The following is a 17,277-nucleotide window of genomic DNA, read 5'->3' as shown; positions in this document are numbered from 1 at the left end:
ATCGATAACAGAATCTGAGAAACCTCGCTTCGATAAAATCAAGCGTTCAATCTCCAGGCAGTCAGCTGGAGTGAAACCAGATTCGGATGTTCGAACGGACCCTGAACAAGAAGGTCTCGTCTCAAAGGTAGCTTCCAAGGTGGAGCCGATGACATATTCACCAGATCTGCATACCAAGTCCTGCGTGGCCACGCAGGAGCTATCAAGATCACCGACGCCCTCTCCTGATTGATCCTGGCTACCAGCCTGGGAATGAGAGGAAACGGCGGAAACACATAAGCTAGTTTGAAGGTCCAAGGTGCTACTAGTGCATCCACTAGAGCCGCCTTGGGATCCCTGGATCTGGACCCGTAACAGGGAACTTTGAAGTTCTGACGAGAGGCCATTAGATCCATGTCTGGAATGCCCCACAGCTGAGTGACTAGGGCAAAGATTTCCGGATGGAGTTCCCACTCCCCCGGATGCAATGTCTGACGACTCAGAAAATCCGCTTCCCAATTCTCCACTCCCGGGATGTGGATAGCAGACAGGTGGCAGGAGTGAGACTCCGCCCATAGAATAATCTTGGTCACTTCCTCCATCGCTAGGGAACTCCTTGTTCCCCCCTGATGGTTGATGTACGCAACAGTCGTCATGTTGTCTGATTGAAACCGTATGAACTTGGTCCTCGCTAGCTGAGGCCAAGCCTTGAGAGCATTGAATATCGCTCTCAGTTCCAGAATATTTATCGGTAGAAGAGATTCTTCCCGAGACCAAAGACCCTGAGCTTTCAGGGATCCCCAGACCGCGCCCCAGCCCGTCAGACTGGCGTCGGTCGTGACAATGACCCACTCTGGTCTGCGGAATGTCATCCCTTGTGACAGGTTGTCCAGGGACAGCCACCAACGGAGTGAGTCTCTGGTCCTCTGATTTACTTGTATCTTTGGAGACAAGTCTGTATAGTCCCCATTCCACTGACTGAGCATGCACAGTTGTAATGGTCTTAGATGAATGCGCGCAAAAGGAACTATGTCCATTGCCGCTACCATCAACCCGATCACTTCCATGCACTGAGCTACGGAAGGAAGAGGAACGGAATGGAGTATCCGACAAGAGTCCAGAAGCTTTGTTATTCTGGCCTCTGTTAGAAAAATCCTCATTTCTGAGGAGTCTATAATTGTTCCCAAGAAGGGAACCCTTGTTGACGGGGATAGAGAACTCTTTTCCACGTTCACTTTCCAGCCGTGAGATCTGAGAAAGGCCAGGACGATGTCCGTGTGAGCCTTTGCTCGAGGGAGGGACGACGCTTGAATCAGAATGTCGTCCAGGTAGGGTACTACTGCAATGCCCCTTGGTCTTAGCACCGCTAGAAGGGACCCTAGTACCTTTGTGAAAATCCTTGGAGCAGTGGCTAATCCGAAAGGAAGCGCCACGAACTGGTAATGTTTGTCCAGGAATGCAAACCTTAGGAACCGATGATGTTCCTTGTGGATAGGAATATGTAGATACGCATCCTTTAAATCCACCGTGGTCATGAATTGACCTTCCTGGATGGAAGGAAGGATAGTTCGAATGGTTTCCATCTTGAACGATGGGACCTTGAGAAATTTGTTTAAGATCTTGAGATCTAGGATTGGTCTGAACGTTCCCTCTTTTTTGGGAACTATGAACAGATTGGAGTAGAACCCCATCCCTTGTTCTCTTAATGGAACAGGATGAATCACTCCCATTTTTAACAGGTCTTCTACACAATGTAAGAACGCCTGTCTTTTTATGTGGTCTGAAGACAACTGAGACCTGTGGAACCTCCCCCTTGGGGGAAGTCCCTTGAATTCCAGAAGATAACCCTGGGAGACTATTTCTAGCGCCCAAGGATCCAGAACATCTCTTGCCCAAGCCTGAGCGAAGAGAGAGAGTCTGCCCCCCACCAGATCCGGTCCCGGATCGGGGGCCAATATTTCATGCTGTCTTGGTAGCAGTGGCAGGTTTCTTGGCCTGCTTTCCCTTGTTCCAGCCTTGCATTGGTCTCCAAGCTGGCTTGGCCTGAGAAGTATTACCCTCTTGCTTAGAGGACGTAGCACCTTGGGCTGGTCCGTTTTTACGAAAGGGACGAAAATTAGGTCTATTTTTAGCCTTGAAAGGCCGATCCTGAGGAAGGGCGTGGCCCTTACCCCCAGTGATATCAGAGATAATCTCTTTCAAGTCAGGACCAAACAGCGTTTTCCCCTTGAAAGGAATGTTTAGTAGCTTGTTCTTGGAAGACGCATCAGCCGACCAAGATTTCAACCAAAGCGCTCTGCGCGCCACAATAGCAAACCCAGAATTCTTAGCCGCTAACTTAGCCAATTGCAAAGAGGCGTCTAGAGTGAAAGAATTAGCCAATTTGAGAGCATTGACTCTGTCCATAATCTCCTCATAAGGAGGAGAGTCACTATCGAGCACCTTAATCAGTTCATCAAACCAGAAATATGCGGCTGTAGTGACAGGGACAATGCATGAAATGGGTTGTAGAAGGTAACCCTGCTGAACAAACATCTTTTTAAGCAAACCTTCTAATTTTTTATCCATAGGATCTTTGAAAGCACAACTATCCTCTATGGGAATAGTGGTGCGTTTGTTTAAAGTAGAAACCGCTCCCTCGACCTTGGGGACTGACTGCCATAAGTCCTTTCTGGGGTCGACCATAGGAAACAATTTTTTAAATATGGGGGGAGGGACGAAAGGAATACCGGGCCTTTCCCATTCTTTATTAACAATGTCCGCCACCCGCTTGGGTATAGGAAAAGCTTCTGGGAGCCCCGGCACCTCTAGGAACTTGTCCATTTTACATAGTTTCTCTGGGATGACCAAATTTTCACAATCATCCAGAGTGGATAATACCTCCTTAAGCAAAATGCGGAGATGTTCCAATTTAAATTTAAATGTAATCACATCAGATTCAGCCTGCTGAGAAATGTTCCCTAAATCAGTAATTTCTCCCTCAGACAAAACCTCCCTGGCCCCCTCAGATTGGGTTAGGGGCCCTTCAGAGATATTAATATCAGCGTCGTCATGCTCTTCAGTAACTAAAACAGAGCATCCACGCTTACGCTGACAAGGGTTCATTTTGGCTAAAATGTTTTTGACAGAATTATCCATTACAGCCGTTAATTGTTGCATAGTAAGGAGTATTGGCGCGCTAGATGTACTAGGGGCCTCCTGAGTGGGCAAGACTCGTGTAGACGAAGGAGGGAATGATGCAGTACCATGCTTACTCCCCTCACTTGAGGAATCATCTTGGGCATCATTGTCATTATCACATAAATCACATTTATTTAAATGAATAGGAATTCTGGCTTCCCCACATTCAGAACACAGTCTATCTGGTAGTTCAGACATGTTAAACAGGCATAAACTTGATAAGAAAGTACAAAAAACGTTTTAAAATAAAACCGTTACTGTCACTTTAAATTTTAAACTGAACACACTTTATTACTGCAATTGCGAAAAAACATGAAGGAATTGTTCAAAATTCACCAAATTTTCACCACAGTGTCTTAAAGCCTTGAAAATATTGCACACCAATTTTGGAAGCTTTAACCCTTAAAATAACGGAACCGGAGCCGTTTTAAGCTTTAACCCCTTTACAGTCCCTGGTATCTGCTTTGCTGAGACCCAACCAAACCCAAAGGGGAATACGATACCAAATGACGCCCTCAGAAGTCTTTTATAAGTATCAGAGCTCCTCTCACATGCGACTGCATGCCATGCCTCTCAAAAACAAGTGCGCAACACCGGCGCGAAAATGAGACTCTGCCTATGCTTTGGGAAAGCCCCTAAAGAATAAGGTGTCTAAAACAGTGCCTGCCGATATTATTATATCAAAATACCCAGAATAAATGATTCCTCAAGGCTAAATAAGTGTTAATATCAATCGATTTAGCCCAAAAAAAGTCTACAGTCTAAATAAGCCCTTGTGAAGCCCTTATTTACAATCGTAATAAACATGGCTTACCGGATCCCATAGGGAAAATGACAGCTTCCAGCATTACATCGTCTTGTTAGAATGTGTCATACCTCAAGCAGCAAGGGACTGCAAACTGTTCCCCCAACTGAAGTTAATTGCTCTCAACAGTCCTGTGTGGAACAGCCATGGATTTTAGTTACGGTTGCTAAAATCATTTTCCTCATACAAACAGAATTCTTCATCTCTTTTCTGTTTCTGAGTAAATAGTACGTACCAGCACTATTTGAAAATAACAAACTCTTGATTGAATAATGAAAAACTACAGTTAAACACTAAAAAACTCTAAGCCATCTCCGTGGAGATGTTGCCTGTACAACGGCAAAGAGAATGACTGGGGTAGGCGGAGCCTAGGAGGGATCATGTGACCAGCTTTGCTGGGCTCTTTGCCATTTCCTGTTGGGGAAGAGAATATCCCACAAGTAAGGATGACGCCGTGGACCGGACACACCTATGTTGGAGAAAAATGAATTAGCTAGCTTAAGGGTTTTAAGCTTAAGTGAAATCTCATCTAATGTCGCTGAGTCAAGGGTGTCTTCCAGAGACTCAAACCAAAATGCTGCCGCAGCCGTGACAGGCGCAATGCATGCAAGGGGTTGTAATATAAAACCTTGTTGAACAAACATTTTCTTAAGGTAACCCTCTAACTTTTTATCCATTGGATCTGAAAAAGCACAGCTATCCTCCACCGGGATAGTGGTACGCTTAGCTAAAGTAGAAACTGCTCCCTCCACCTTAGGGACCGTTTGCCATAAGTCCCGTGTGGTGGCGTCTATTGGAAACATTTTTCTGAATATAGGAGGGGGTGAGAAAGGCACACCGGGTCTGTCCCACTCCTTAGTAATAATTTCAGTAAGTCTCTTAGGTATAGGAAAAACGTCAGTACTCGTCGGTACCGCAAAATATTTATCCAACCTACACATTTTCTCTGGGATTGCAACTGTGTTACAATCATTCAGAGCCGCTAACACCTCCCCAAGCAATACACGGAGGTTTTCCAGCTTAAACTTAAAGTTTGAAATGTCTGAATCCAATTTATTTGGATCAGATCCGTCACCCGCAGAATGAAGCTCTCCGTCCTCATGCTCTGCATATTGTGACGCAGTATCAGACATGGCCCTAGCAATATCAGTATACTCTGTTCTCATCCCAGAGTGATCTCGTTTACCTCTAAGTTCTGGCAATTTAGACAAAACTTCAGTCATAACATTAGCCATGTCTTGTAAAGTGATTTGTAATGGCCGCCCTGATGTACTTGGCGTTACAATGTCACGCACCTCCTGAGCGGGAGATGCAGGTACTGACACGTGAGGCAAGTTAGTCGGCATAACTTCCCCCTCGTTGTCTGGTGAATGTTGCTTAACATGTAAAGATTGACTTTTATTTAAAGTAGCATCAATGCAATTAGTACATAAATTTCTATTGGGCTCCACCTTGGCTTTTGAACATATTGCACAAAGAGTTTCCACTGTGTCAGACATGTTTAAACAAACTAGCAATTAGACTAGCAAGCTTGGAAATACTTTTCAACTAAATTTACAAGCAATATGTAAAAACGTTACTGTGCCTTTAAGAAGCACACAAAAACTGTCACAGTTGAATAACAATGAACCGGATTAGTTATATAAACCAAATTTAGCAAAGGATTGCACACATTAGCAATGGATGATTAACCCTTAATATCAGAAAAAAACGTATAACAATTGACAATATAAGCGTTTTTATCACAGTCAAGCACAGTCTCACAGGTCTGCTGTGAGTGATTACCTCCCTCAAAACTAGTTTTGAAGACCCCTGAGCTCTGTGGAGACGTCCTGGATCATGCAGGGAGAAAAGACAGACTGTGACTGAATTTCTGATGCGTAGTAAAAGCGCCAAAATAGGCCCCTCCCACTCACACTACAACAGTGAGGGAAGCTCAGTAAACTGTTTTAATTTAAAACAATGACAGCCATGTGGAAAATAAAGCCCAAAACAATTTTCACCAAGTACCTCAGATAATTAAACGATTTAACATGCCAGTAAACGTTTAAAATCTAATATATGAAATGTCATTAAAAAGCCTGCTGCTAGTCGCTCCCACTGCAAGTTAGGCTAAAAGTTATATGCATACAGTATTTTCCCAGTGAAGTGCCATTCCCCAGAAATACTTAAGTGTTAACATATATACATGTCAGCCTGATACCAGTTGCTACTACTGCATTTAAGGCTGTACTTACATTATATCGGTATTAGCAGTATTTTCAAAGTCAATTCCATTCCTTAGAAATAATATACTGCAACATACCTCTTTGCAGGTGAACCTGCCCGCTGTCCCCTGATCTGAAGTTACCTTACTCCTCAGAATGGCCGAGAACAGCAAACGGATCTTAGTTACGTCTGCTAAGATCATATACAAAAAACTCAGATAGATTCTTCTTCAAATTCTGCCTGAGAAGGAAACAACACACTCCGGTGTCGTTTAAAATAACAAACTTTTGATTGAAGATATAAAAAACTAAGTTTAATCACCACAGTCCTCTCACACATCCTATCTATTAGTTGGGTGCAAGAGAATGACTGGGTGTGACATAGAGGGGAGGAGCTATATAGCAGCTCTGCTTGGGTGATCCTCTTGCACTTCCTGTTGGGGAGGAGTTAATATCCCATAAGTAAAGATGACCCGTGGACTGACTACACTTAACAGGAGAAAGTCTCGCGCCAAGAATGACGCAATAAATTGAAGCATTTTCTGCACCCGCGAGCCTAACAGCCCGCAATTTAGAAAAAAAGTCAATTGTTAATTTTAAGGTAAGAAAAAATATAATTCATATGCATTTTCCCAAAAAAATGAAACTGAAAGTCTGAAAGAAGGAATACTGATTATCCTGAATCATGGCAAATATAAGTTTAAACACATATATTTAGAACTTTACATATAAAGTGCCCAACCATAGCTTAGAGTGTCATGAATAGAAATAAGACTTACTTACCCCAAGACACTCAACTACATATAGTAGATAGCCAAACTAGTAATGAAATGAGAATCAGTAGAGGTAATGGTATATAAGAGTATATCGTTGATCTGAAAAGGGAGGTAGGAGAAGAAATCTCTATGACCGATAACAGAGAACCTATGAAATATATCCCCTAGAGAAAGACCATGGTATTCAAATAGGCAATACTCTCTTCACATCCCTCTGACATTCACTGCACTGAGAGGAAAACCGGGCTTCAGCCTGCTGCGAAGCTCATATCAACGTAGAAATCTAGCACAAACTTACTTCACCACCTCCATAGGAGGCAAAGTTTGTCAAACTGAATTATAGGCATTTTGAGGTTTGGGAAACTTTGCCCCTACTGGTAGGAATGTATATCCCATAAGTCACTAGCTCATGGACTCTTGCCAATTACATGAAAGAAATTTCCTTTTCTTTTACAAGATATGACGAGTCCACGGATGTCATCCTTACTTATTGGATACAATACCAAAGCTATAGGACACGGATGAAAGGGAGGGACAAGACAGGAACCTAAACGGAAGGCACCACTGCTTGAAGAACCTTTCTCCCAAAAACAGCCTCAGATGAGGCAAAAGTATTAAATTTGGAAAATTTGGAAAAAGTGCGAAGAGACGACCAAGTTGCGGCCTTGCAAATCTGTTCAACAGAAGCATCATTTTCAATGCCCATGAGGAAGCCACAGCTTTAATAGAATGGGCCGTAATTCGTTCTAGAGGCTGCTGTCCTGCAGTCTCATATGCAACACAAATGATACTCCTCAGCCAAAAAGAGAGGTAGGCGTAGCTCTCTGACCCCTATGTCTCCCAGAAATAACAAATAATGAAGATGTTAAACGAAAATCGTTAGTCATCTGTAAGTAGAATTTCAGGGCATGGACTACATCCAGATTATGTAACCAATGTTCCTTTTTAGAGGAGGAACAATCATTTCCTGATTAATATTTTTATTTGAAACAACCTTAGGAAGAAAACCAGGTTTGGTACACAACACTAACCTTATCTGCATGGAAAATAAGATAAGGAGAAGCACATTGTAATGCCGAAAGCTCAGAAACTCTGTGTGCAGAAGAAATAGCAACCAAAAATAAAACTTTCCAAGATAAGAATTTAATATCTATGGAATGCATAGGTTCAAACGGAACCCCTTGAAGAACATTAAGAACTAAATTCAAACTCCAAGGAGGAGCAATTGGTCTAAATACAGGTATGATTCTAGTCAGGGCCTGACAAAAAGATTGAACATCTGCCAGATGATTGTGTAGCAAAATAGACAAAGCAGAAATCTTTCCCTTTAAGGAACTTGCTGACAACCCTTTCTCCAATCCTTCTTGGAGAAAAGATAAAATCCTGGGAATCCTAACCCTACTCCATGAGTAGCCTTTGGATTCGCACTAATAAAGATATTTACGCCATATCTTATGGTAAATCTTTCTAGTAACAGGCTTGCGTGCATAAAATCAAGCATTCAATCTCCAAGCAGTCAGCTGCAGAGAAACTAGATTCAGATGATGGAAGGGTCCCTGAATGAGAAGGTCCTGCCTCAATGGAAGCTTCCACGGTGGCAGAGATGACATGTCCATCAGATCGGCATACCAAGTCCTGCGAGGCCCCGCAGGAGCGATGAGAATCACTGAAGCTCTCTCCTGTTTGACTCGAGCAATCACCCGGGGAAGGAGAGAAAATGGAGGGAACACATAAGCTAGGTTGAACTACCAAGGCGCTGCCAAGGCATCTATCAGTTCGGCCTGAGGATCCCTGGACCTGAATCCGTACCTCGGGAGCTTGGAATTCTGACAAGACGCCATGAGATCCAGCTCCGGCCTGGCCCATCTGAAAATCAAGGTGGCAAAGACCTCCGGGTGGAGTTCCCACTCTCCCAGATGAAACGTCTGCCTGCTTAAGAAATCCGCTTCCCAGTTGTCCACTCCTGGGATGTAGATTGCTGACAGATAACAAGAGTGAGCCTCCGACCACCAAATCATCCTGGATACTTCTGTCATCGCCAAGAAACTCCTTGTTCCTCCCTGATGATTGATGTAAGCCACAGTCGTGATGTTGTCAGACTGAAATCGGATGAACTTTGCAGAAGCCAACTGAGGCCAAACCTGAAGAGCATTGAATATTGCCCTCAACTCCAGAATATTGATTGGAAGTAGAGACTCCGACCGAGTCCACACACCCGGAGCCTTCAGGGAATTCCAGACTGCACCCCATCCTAGTAGACTGGCGTCCGTTGTCACTATCACCCATGAGGGTCTGCGGAAGCAGGTCCCCTGGGACAGATGATCCTGAGACAACCACCAAAGAAGAGAGTCTCTTGTCTCCTGATCTAGATCTATCTGAGGAGACACATTTGCATAATCTCCATTCCACTGCCTGAGCATGCTCAGTTGTAGAGGTCTGAGATGAAAACGAGCAAACGGAATGATGTCCATTGCCACTACCATCAATCTAATTACCTCCATGCACTGAGCCACTGATGGCCGAGGATTGAACTGAAGGGATCAGCATGTATTCAGAATCTTTAACTTTCTGACTTCCGTCAAGAAAATTTTCATGGATATAGAATCTATTAGAGTTCCTAGGAAGGGAACCCTTGTCTGTGGAATTAGTGAACTCTTTTCTAGATTCACCTTCCACCCGTGAGTTCTTAGAAAGGATAGAACAATGTCGGTATGAGACTTTTTCCGCTGATAAGACGATGCCTGGATCATTATATCGTCCAGATAAGGCGCTACTGCAATGACCCGCGGCCTGAGAACCGCCAGCAGAGGCCCTAGAACCTTTGTGAAGATCCTGGGTGCCGTGGCCAGCCCGAAAGGAAGGGCCACAAACTGAAAATATTTGTCCAGAAAGGCAAACCTCAGGAACTGGTGATGATCTCTGTGGATAGGAATATGAAGATATGCATCCTTTAAGTCCACGGTAGTCATATATTGACCCTCCTGGATCAATGGAAGAATTGTCCGAATAGTCTCCATCTTGAAGGACGGAACTTTGAGAAACTTGTTTAGACTCTTGATATCTAAAATAGGCCGGAACGTTCCCTCTTTTTTGGTAACCACAAAAAGATTTGAATAAAATCCCTGCCCTTGTTACTGTATTGGAACGGGACAAATTACTCCCATAGTGGAGAGGTCTTCTACACAGCGTAAGAACGCCTCTCTTTTTATCTGATCTACAGACAATCGTGAAAGAAGAAACCTTCCCTTTGGGAAGGAATTTTTGAACTCCAACTGATACCCCTGAGACACAATTTCTAGTGTCCAGGGATCCTGAACATCTCTTATCCAGGCTTGGACAAAGAGAGAAAGTCTGCCCCCTACTAGATCCGGTCCCGGATCGGGGGCCGCCCCTTCATGCTGTCTTGGTAGCAGCGGCAGGTTTTTTGGGTTGTTTACCCTTGTTCCAACCTTGGTTAGGTTTCCAGGTGGGTTTGGCTTGAGAATAATTCCCTTCCTGTTTAACATCTCTATGTAATAAATGAACAGAGTAATGTCCGTTACAGTGCACACCAACACCACATACCCCAGCGCTTCTAGGCGACCATTGAAATGCCAGAATGTCTGGATAAATAAACCATTATGTTTGTACTTTCCACATGTCCCAGCGCTTCTATGCTATTCAATGCTAGAATGTCTGGAAAGTTAAAGGGATGCCCTACCGTAGCCCCCAAAAGAACAGGTCCTGTACAGTTAATTCTGAGATATGCTGCAGAGCCCCAGAATAAAAAAACTGCACTTACCTCCATGCTGAGGAACAGAATGTCAAACTCACAGTGTCAGGAGATCCCCTCTTCCTCCTGTGAAAAACAGAAGGGTCTTTGTCACAACCTCTAAGACCATAAACAGTAAGCAGCACAATCATGGGAGGCGCAGTGAAGTAAAAAATCCACCAGTTCCCATAGCCTGACAGGCTGGATCAGAGGCTGCCCTGTAGAAAAATAGTACACTCTGGCACCATTTGAAAATAAAAAAAACTCTTGAATGAAAAATCTAAACACCTCACTTTACCTCTTCCAATCACTAAAGCAGGCAAAGCGAATGACTGGGTTGGGGTGGGGGAGGAGCTATTTATGCAGCTCTGCTGTGAAGCTCATTGCCTTCTCCTGCTGACCAGGAGGCGATATCCCATAAGTAAGGATGAAATCCGTGGACTCGTCATATCTTGTAAAAGAAAGGTGTATATATAGAGAGAGCAAGTTGCAGCCTTGCAAATTTATTCTACATAAACTTCAATCTGAAAGCCCAAGAAGAGGGAATAAGCTCTTGTGGAAAGAGCCGTAATTCTCTCAGGAGACTGCTGTCCAGCAGTCGTATAAACAAAACGAATTATAATTCTCATCCAACAAGAAAGAGAATTAGCAGTAGCTTTCTGACCTTTATGTTTCCCAGAGAAACAAACAAACAAGACAGAAGACTAACGAAAATCATTAGTCGCTTGTAGATAGAAATTAACACCGCTAAATTGTGCAACAAACAATCCTTATGAGGAGTAGGACATAGAGGAGGTACAACAAATTCCTAACTTAGTATGAAGAGCTGCCTTATCAGCAGAAACATAAGATAAGGCGAAGAACAATGCAAAGGAAAGAGTTTTGAGACTCTCGAGCAGAAAAGATAGCAATAAGACAAAAAAATACCAAGATATTAACTTAATATCTATGGAAGGAAAAGGCTCAAACAGAGCCAGCTGCAAAACTTTAAAAAACAAGGTTAAAACTCCAAGGAAGAGCAACAGTTTAAACACAGGCCTGTTCTGACTAAGGCCTGACAAAAAGATTGCACATCTGACAAACTCCTAGGAATCTTGACCCTACTCAAAGAGTAGCTCTTGGATTCACCCAATAAAGAAATAAGCACAATCTTTTATGACAGATCTTTTAGGCAAAAGGCTTGCAAGCCTGAATCATGGTCTCAATGACAGACTCTGAAAAAACCACGCTTAGACAGAACTAAGCGTTCAATATCAAAGCCGAAAATTTCAGAGAAACTAAAGAATAGACCCTGCATTAAAAGGTCCTTCCTCAGGAACAACCACCAAGGTGGAAGTGAGTACAGCACAGAGGATAGGGTGCACGAAAGGCCAAGGGTACTGCCACAACCCTTCAACAATAGATTTTTTTTTATCAAGCAAGAATAAGGGGCTGTGACCCCGAAACGCTGCTTTCATTAATAAAATTGCCTTTTAAATTGGAGTGCTGGAGACCTTGTTTGCTATTACCAAGGTGGAAGGGATACATCCCCGCTAGGTCTGTATCCAGAAACTGCAACTTATGCAGAAACTATAACCAACTCGGAAAACCACGCCTGGCCAAAATCAAGCATTCAATCTCCAAGCAATGAGCTTCAGAGAAGCGCGAGACAGATGAAGGAAGAACTCCCGAAGCAGAAGATCCTCCCTGAGAAGAAGTCTATACAGAGGTAGGGACGACATCTCTACTAGATCTGCATACTAGATCCTGCGACATGCAGGAACTATAAGATCACTGATGCTCTCAACAAATCGATATACAAGCGAAGCCTCATGGGAGAGGAGCAAACAGAAAGAACAGGAATATCAACCTGAATTACCAAGGAACCGCCCGAGCAACTATCAGAGCATCCAGGGCGGATAACATCACCAGATTAAGCATCCACTCCAGGAAAGTGGAAGGAAGAAAAACATCAATTGTGAGCATTCGACCCACAAACAAATCAAGTCACCTTCTACATGGCAAAGGAACTCTGAGTTCCTCCCGGGTGGTAAATGAAAACCATTAAGGTGACAAACCGGCTGGAATGAAAAAAAATCACAGAAGCCAATTCACCAGTACATTAAAATCGCTCTCAACTCCAAGAAGTTAAAGAGGAGAGCAGCCACTAATCCATAAGCCCTGTGCCATGAACGGCCCATACCGTTTCCTAGCCCAGCAGGATGATGTCCGGAGACACATAACCCAGGAATGTCTTTAGAACCCGTGCCTTGGTACAGATACACCAGAAACCATCACGGGGGAAGTCCTTTGACAACTGATCTAGATCTGTCTACTTAGAACAGAACCAAAATATCTCCATCCTAAGGAAATTAGCAAAGGGAAAGATGTCCATGATAAACATCAGACCGATACCCTCCAACCTTGAGTCACTGAAAGTGAAGGTAAATTAACTGCAGCTAGATCCAAACTTGCTGGTTGCAAGATGGACAAGCTATGTACCGACTGCCAGAGCTTGCTGTTGGACGGATAGACACAGAAGATAGAGAAAAAATGAACGCTCCTAGATATAGAATCTAGGAAGAGATAACCTACCGCACCTGGAGGGCCCAAGCGGACTCCCATCCAGGTATAGAAAAGACCTGACCCCACATAACTTCCGAAATCAGAAGAAAACAGAAGCAATCATGAAATGGAGGCGGTAGATCCAAATGAATCATCCCTTGATATGAACCAAGGGAACTCTTCTCCCGATTTATTTCCCCACCCTGGGAAAGAGTGGACAAAATCTCTTAAGAGTGAAATTCTTCGAGGAAGGAAGACACCATATGTCATGTACTACCTCTTTAAAGGATTCCAAAACTTTCTTTTTTGTCTACACCGTGACCACAAATGTAAATTACCAAACATGCATATATTAGAAATTACCTACTTTTATATTCCACCGATGTTTCTCTGCCATATAAAATTATTTTTTTATTTTCTCAAATGACGTTGTTCAAGACAACCTTCTAAAATGGGCCGTGCACTGTCTAAATCAATTTCCAATCCGATCTCGATGTTTTACATATAATTAAGTGACTATTTCGTCACCATGCGCATGCGTATTGCGATCCATCCATTTGCGCATGCGCAAATCCCCCTCCGTGATACCACAATTACAGTGGGTGCATATAATTAAGTGACTGTTTCGTCACCATGCGCATGCGTATTGCGATCTATAGATTTGCGCATGCGCATATCCCCTCCATGATACCACAATTACAGCGGGTCTGCTGGTGAGTGACGTCGATTTAGCATATCGCGCATGCGCATAGCGGCTATACTCCGCCATTATGATAACCTGGGTTATCGGTCAGGGTTGGAGAATTGAAATGTATAGCCAGCGATGGGTTTGGAAACTCTTTGATTTTCGGAATGGGATTTAACCTAAATGGTAGTTCTTTGAAAATACAAGTAAATTACAAAGTAAATTATAATATAATGATATTGCGATTGCAGGAATTTTTTTGGGGGGGTTTAGTGTCCCTTTAAGGATGGTTTGGCTAATTTAATTCTTTCCCCTTTAAATAGTAGGAGGATCCTTCTCACTTTGCTTGGAAATGAGTTCATGCAGGAGCTTTTCACTGAAAGCAACAGGTGCCTGTCCCTTTGTTTTCAAGCCTTATTTGATATTAGCTTTTCTTCTAAAGGAAGTTATTTGGATATTCTTCTACTAACTTATTCCTCTTATTTTTATTTCAGTGGAGTATTTGTCAAAGTTAATTCATAACTTTGCCTTTCTTTCTGTGCTGGTCTCTTGTTTGTGTGTCATCCAATCAAGCAAGTGCAATCTGACACACCTCATTTTGCTACAGCTCTCACAGGTTTGATTTCCAGTGTTAAAGCACCTCCGCTGCTGTGTGTGGATTTTCTTTGTATACAGACACCTTCTCCTTGCTGCTGACAAGCAATCTAGGACAAACTTATTTCCAGTGTTTTGATGTTACTACTTGTACTCCAGGTAAAATATTGCTACCATTTATTTGCTCTTACTTTGTTGTTCACTGGATGCTAAACAAACATTATGTGTCACTTAAAAAGAACAGCCTTTTTCATAACTGTTTATAATATTGGAGTACTTATCCTATCTAATGTCCACTGCTGTTTTTTGACTCAATGCATTATTGGCTCATACATTTTTTGGTTATAACCTAAATTTCCTTCTGTCATTTAATTTTCCTGGCATATGCTAAAACAGAGTACTAGACATATAAGGTCATAAATAATTGACCTTATTAAATATATCTTTGTAAATTATTTGCAAAAATAGGATTAATATAACTCAGCAATGTTATTAGGAATCCTAGTTTTTGCTACATATCTACAAATTATACCTAACTTATTACTAAGTTACAATTTAAATATTCTTACTGCTCTACATATTAGATCCTCACAAGGAATCATTACACCTAAACTATATGCTCTTGAAAATCTCCAAGACCTAAGGTTTGTCTAGGATGAGGGACTCAGACTTGAGAAAGTTCCCTTAAGAAAAAAAATAAACTTACTGGTCCTCTCTTCGTTCTGAACCGGCCTTCTAGAACTAAAGGAGAATAATACTCCCGATATTTGAAGGCAAGTGCCTGAAAACTCTGTTTCCAAACTGGAACAGAAACTATCACTCTCCAGCGAGAAGAACCTGAATTCAGTTCAAGGGATGTCACCCGACACACCTGTATTGTAGAAACACTGGAAAAAGAAGACTGCCTAGCAACCTTCCTACAGTCTCTTTTGACGTTCTATGATGGAAAAGCAGGAGCTTCACCTGGGATCAAACCCACAACCCTCCTGCCTCTGGTGCAGGGGAACAACCACTACACCTATAACAAGGCCTAACAAAATCTCATTCTTGAAAGGAAACGCCAGAAGCGTGGATTTGTAGGAAAATAACTATTGAAACTGCAACTGCAGAACAAAAAAAAACAAAAACAAAAAAAAGACAAACTGTACCACGAAAGTACAGGTAGGCTACTCATCTGAAGAAGTTCCTGCCACAATGCCTATCAGCTAATACCGTCAAGAAAAGAAATCGGACATTGCTCTAAATGAACAATTAAACCTCCAGCTTCTTATCTATGTCAGAAAGAAAACAGAATTTATGTTTACCTGATAAATTTCTTTCTCCTACGGTGTATCCGGTCCACGGCTTCATCCTTACTTGTGGGATATTCTCAATCCCTACAGGAAGTGGCAAAGAGAGCACACAGCAGAGCTGTCCATATAGCTCCCCTCAGGCTCCGCCCCCCCAGTCATTAAACCGACGGTTAGGAAAAAAAATGTGAACCATAGGGTGCAGTGGTGACTGTAGTGTACAAAAATAAAAATTTAAACCTGACTAAGTGCCAGGGCGGGCCGTGGACCGAATACACCGTAGGAGAAAGAAATTTATCAGGTAAACATAAATTCTGTTTTCTCCTACATTGGTGTATCCGGTCCACGGCTTCATCCTTACTTGTGGGAACCAATACCAAAGCTTTAGGACACGGGTGAAGGGAGGGAACAAGTCAGGTAACCTAAACGGAAGGCACCACTACTTGTAAAACCTTTCTCCCAAAAATAGCCTCCGAAGAAGCATAAGTATCGAATTTGTAAAATTTGGCAAATGTATGCAGAGAAGACCACGTCACTGCCTTACAGATCTGTTCAACAGAAGCCTCGTTCTTGAAAGCCCATGTGGAAGCCACAGCTCTAGTAGAGTGAGCTGTAATTCGTTCAGGAGGCTGCCATCCGGCAGTCTCATAAGCTAATCGGATGATGCTTTTTAGCCAGAAGGAAAGAGAGGTAGCAGTTGCTTTCTGACCTCTCCTCTTACCGGAATAGACTACAAACAAGGAGGATGTTTGTCGGAAATCCCTTGTTGCTTCTAGATAGAATTTTAAAGCACGAACCACATCTAGATTGTGTAAAAGACGTTTCTTTTTTGAAACTGGATTAGGACACAGGGAAGGAACCACTATTTCCTGGTTAATATTCTTATTGGAAACCACTTTTGGAAGAAAACCAGGCTTGGTACGTAAAACAACCTTATCTGAATGAAACACCAGATAGGGTGAAATACACTGCAAAGCAGACAATTCAGAAACTCTTCTAGCAGAAGAAATAGCAACCACAAACAAAACCTTCCAAGATTTCTTAATATCTATGGAATGTAGAGGTTCAAACGGAACCCCTTGAAGAACTGAAAGAACAAAATTTCAGGTCACAGGTCTGTAGACAGGCTTGATTCTGACTAACGCCTGTACGAACGCATGAACATCTGGCACAGCTGCCAGACGCTTGTGTAACAGGACAGACAGAGCAGATATCTGTCCCTTTAGAGAACTAGCTGACAGTCCTTTCTCCAATCCCTCTTGGAGAAAAGATAGTATCCTTGGAATCCTAATCTTACTCCATGAGTAACCCAACAGAGATATTTCTGCCATATCTTATGGTAAATTCTCCTGGTTACAGGCTTTCTAGCCTGAACCAGAGTATCTATAACTGATTCCGAAAACCCACGCTTAGATAGAATCACGCGTTCAATCTCCAAGCAGTCAGTTGCAGAGAAACTAGGTTTGG

General features: G+C 42.8%; 1 protein-coding gene across 1 annotated transcript in view; it reads right to left on the bottom strand.

Moving 5' to 3' along the window:
* Positions 1 to 17,277, bottom strand: part of MOV10L1 (Mov10 like RISC complex RNA helicase 1) — a 1,168,229-nt gene that overhangs the window by 584,032 nt on the left and 566,920 nt on the right. The gene's annotated exons all lie outside the window — the stretch shown is intronic.

Source organism: Bombina bombina, chromosome 6 (assembly GCF_027579735.1).
Source record: "Bombina bombina isolate aBomBom1 chromosome 6, aBomBom1.pri, whole genome shotgun sequence".
Taxonomy (NCBI): domain Eukaryota; kingdom Metazoa; phylum Chordata; class Amphibia; order Anura; family Bombinatoridae; genus Bombina; species Bombina bombina.
Note: the sequence above shows the minus strand (reverse complement) of the source record. Positions and strands in the feature narration are given on the sequence as shown.